A 4,682-nucleotide genomic window follows, 5' to 3' on the forward strand; every position below is an offset into this window, starting at 1 on the left:
TCACATGGAAAGGAGCTCCTAAGGCTGCTTGTAACAGGCCCTGTGGGGCTCTCATGAGAAATAACCCAGAATCTATTTCCTTTTAAAAATCTCTCAGAGTATGTCTACACTACGAAATTAGGTCGAATTTAGAGAAGTCTTTTTTTAGAAATCGTTTTTATATTGTCAATTGTGTGTGTCCCCACACAAAATGCTCTAAGTGCATTAAGTCGGCGGACTGCATCCACAGTACCGAGGCGAGCATCGACTTCCGGAGCGTTGCACTGTAGGTAGCTGTGAGTAGCTATCCCACAGTTCCTGCAGTCTCTGCTGCCCATTGGGATTCTGGTTTGAGATCCCAATGCCTGATGGCGCAAAAACAGTGTCACGAGTGGTTCTGGGTACATGTCGTCAGGTCCCCCTCTCCCTCCCTCCCTCCATGAAAGCAATGGCAGACAATTGTTTTGCACCTTTTTTCCTGGGTTACCTGTGCAGACGCCATACCATGGCAAGCATGGAGCCCGCTCAGCTCACCGTCACCGTACGTCTCCTGCGTGCTGGAAGACATGGGACTGCATTGCTACACAGCAGCAGCTCATTGCGTTTTGGCAGCAGATGGTGCATTACAATTAACCATCGTTGTCGTATTCCTGGGTGCTCTTTTAGCCAACCTCGGTGAGGTCGGTCAGGGGCACCTGGGCAGACATGGGAGTGACTCAGCCAGGTCATTCCCATCTTCTGCTGAGCACCCAGGAGATGATGATGGCTAGCAGTCGTACTGCACTGTCTTCTGATGAGCAGCCAGGAGATGACGATGGCTAGCAATCATACTGCACAGTCTGCTGCCAGCCTAAGATGTAAAAGATAGATGGATCAAAACAAGAAATTGACCCGATTTGTTTTGTGAAATCAGTGGCCTGCTAAATCCAGAGTTTTGAGTTCAATCCTTGATGGGGCCATTTTGTGTGACAGTTGTTTGTGTTTCTTCTTGATGCAAAGCCACCCCTTTTTTTTATTTTAATTCCCTGTAAGCCATGTCGTCAGTCGCCCCTCCCTCCATCAGAGCAACGGCAGACAATTGTTTCGAGCCTTTTTTCAGTGCAGACGCCATAGCACTGGGAACATGGAGGCCACTCAGATCACCACCGCAATTATGAGCACTGTAAACACCACGTGCATTATCCTGGAGTATGTGCAGAACCAGAAGCTGCAAAAGCAAAATCAGATGAGGAGGCGACAGCAGCACGGTGACTAGAGTGATGAGGACATAGACATGGACACAGACTTCTCACAAAGTATGGGCAGGGCAATGTGCCCCAGCAACGTGCACATCATGCTGATGAGCTCTGCATGGTCACCTGTGCTGATCAGCTCGCCACACTGGCCAAACAGGAAATGAAATTCAAAAGTTCGCAGGGCTTTTCCTGTCTACCTGGCCAGTGCATCTGAGTTGAGAGCGCTGTCCAGAGCGGTCACAATGGAGCACTCTGGGATAGCTCCCAGAGGCCAATACTGTCGAATTGCATCCACATTACCCCAAATTTGACCCGGCAAGGCCGATTTCAGTGATAATCCCCTCGTCTGAGGTGGAGTAAAGAAATCGATTTAAAGAGCCCTTTATATTGGAAAAAAGGGCTTTGTCGTGTGGATGGGTCCAGGCTTAAATCGAGGTAACGCTGCTAAATTCGACCTAAAATTGTAGTGTAGACCAGGCCTTAGGAAGTTAGTGCAGGACAGATGGCCTTGGGAACCAAAGTCCTCAACCAGAGAAAAGGTTACAGCACAGGCAGCAGTATGAGGGCAAACTTCCAGCACTCAATGCCATCCAGCAACGTGCTTCAAAACTGGCTTGGAGCAATTAGCATCCATTAATAATTAAAGGAGTGTGGGAGGAGGGTCAGTGGCTAACAAGCTGAATTCAAGCCATGTCTGCCATGTGGATGAACTAAAGGAGGACCCCACAGCTCCTTGTTTCGCATGTAAAGGTCATCTGATGCCTCCCGGAAAGCATTCTGCTTGGAAAGCATGTCCAGGCCCCGCCCTGCAGGCAGCTCTGCCCGTGGATAGTTTTATTCACCCAAGGAATCCCATGTAAGTGAACAGGGCAAAGGAAGTGGCAGACGTGAGTGTGTCCTTGCAGGTCTGGGGTCCTGGTGGCAACTGTCAGCAAGAGCTCAAAGGGACATGGGATCACAGCTCAAAAAGGAGGTGGGACCTGTTTTATCTGCAGACCAAGTAACCAGAGCAGGGCTCTCTTTCCTAAAGGAATTAGACACCTGCACTGCAAATCCCATTGAACCCGAATGGGGTTTGAGTGCCAAACTCCCTTAGGCCCCGACGAAGATGGCTGCCGGTATGTTTGGGGTTTGCTCGTAGGTCTGTGTTAATAGTTTGCTGGTGCCCAGCAGCTGAGGGTGGCCAGAGGGGCTCAAGAGACCAGTGCTCTTTCAGCTGAGTCACAATAAAGCTATAACACACTCCTTGCTCTTCGATAGCAAACCTGGTGAAGGGAGGGGAAATGCCCATGGTGCCCCCATCGCAACTGCTCTCCATCTCGCTCCCCTTTCATTCTTGTTACTGGTGAGTAGCTTTATAACATGGGCTCTTTTATTTACCACGACTTCACCTGCCCACCTGAAATCCTCCCCTTCCTCCATTTCTGGGCTCATCATCTTCGCCATGCTTTTGCTCTAGCAGGGAGTGGGACAGAGTCACAATGGGTCACTGGTTGACAGCTGATGAGTCCTTTATGTTTCCATCTGTTCTCTCTTTTTCGTCTAATGAGATCAAGTGCCTGAGTGCACTGGAAAGATTTTCAGTGTGGGAGGAAATCACAAACGGGCATGCGGGTCCTTGCTTTCATCCTTGGCAGAGAGGATTCTCAAATCAAATCTGCACCCTCTTGATCTGCTCAAAGAACAGCCTTCACCAAGGGAAACCAAAGGTGCGTGCCACAGCAGAAGCAGCTGCTGGTTGCCCCAGAAATGGAGCAACACTGACACCCAGAAGCCAGGCAATTTCATTTCATAGACCTCCTAACTTAGCCACACAGAGGGGAGCTCTGCCTTGAATGATCATTTCTAGGGACTAAGATAAGCTTGGCATTCCTGGGACAATATTCAGTGGCTGTTTTTAACACTGCCATGGCAGCAGCCACCCAGTGTCCAAGCATCGTAGCTATTTTAAATGATGTCAGTAGCTTGACGGCTTCATTATTTCATACCTTCTTGATGTGCAGATGATTCAGCCCTGATGATTTATTGTTCTTTAATTTTATGCCCAACTCCAGCCCCTCTTTGTGTTTGAGACTTTTCCTGGCTGATGAGCCTCACCTTTATTACGCAGCCAGTCTTTTGGTTCCTGAATAACTGTAATGAATGAGTGAACATTCTCCCAAGGAGAGGCCGCAGCGCAAGTTTGGAGGAGCCGGTTACATCACGGGTGTCTTGATTTCGTGGCTGTTCTTGCTGTGTGTAGCGGAGGGGGAGGTATTTTGGATCCAATTTGAAGGAAAACTAGGGATTTTTTTAAAAAACTAGGGCTGGATTCTACAAGTTTTGTGGGCAGGAAAGAGAACCCATCAGACCCCTATGCAGTGTGGCACTCTGTCTCCCCTTAGTGGTGGCTGGGTTACATAAAGGTTGATGACCCTGCTACTGCCTGGGCCAAAAGAGCAGGGCCTTTTAGCTCAGGCAGCACAGGCTTATCCTTTAAGATCTGGAAATCCCTGCCACCAACAACCCACGGGTCACATACCAGAAGCTCCCACTGACTTCAGTGGGGGATATGCAGGATCTGGCCCATAGATGTTACTATTTAATCCATATGGGCCAGACCTGAAGCCCTTTTCTTGGATAAATTGCTGTTGATCTGGGGTTTTGCCTGAGCAAAAGGTTAGGACCTGATTCTGCAGTTAGATCTGCTAGAATGGGTTCCTGCTCCACTTTGACTCCCTATTCATTTCAGTGGAGAGGTTACATGCATGCAGGAGTCTGCAGCAATGTTCCCTCTATTTTTTTCCATCCATGTGCAGAATGAATTTTATTACGTGCACCATATCGAGGTAATGTGCAGATGTGCACTACCACTAGAAACAAAAAACTTAGATATAATATATATTTTGAAAAGTTACGATAGGGATAATTACTCCAGCCAAGACAGGTTAGGCATTTTAGACCCCACTGCTCAAAGAATTAAATTGAAGCGTAAGAGAGAAATAAAAATTAAGAAATGCACAACCCAGTCAAAACACTAAAATAACACACTTTGAAAGAATAAGATTATAGAGAATATATGTGCATTGCAGGAAGTATCAAGAAGTAAACAACAACAATAATACAAGTATGTGTTGGGAGGTGAGCATGACAGACTGTATGTGAGAGAGAGAGAGCGCGACCCGTTTCCCCTTTAAGTCCGCTGCCCTTTTAAGTAGATCAGCACTCACCAGTCTGAAGCCTGCTTGTTCAGACACAGCAGCAGCTGCCAGCAAGCTCCCTCCATCCCACTCCTGAGCCCTGTCGTGTCAACCCCCCTTGCTCTGTGTAGATGGGGGACAGCGGCAGAGGGCGAGGGGGAAGGGGGCCACCCTGACATCAGCGCCTCCCCTCCCTTCTGCTGTGCATAGTGTCACGGACTCACAGATCGTGCCCACACTTGGCCCTGTGCGGTCCGTGGGGGGTGCCCCTTTTAGTGAGACAGCCCTT

The sequence above is a fragment of the Chelonoidis abingdonii genome, chromosome 19 (assembly GCF_003597395.2).
Source record: "Chelonoidis abingdonii isolate Lonesome George chromosome 19, CheloAbing_2.0, whole genome shotgun sequence".
Lineage (NCBI taxonomy): Eukaryota > Metazoa > Chordata > Testudines > Testudinidae > Chelonoidis > Chelonoidis abingdonii.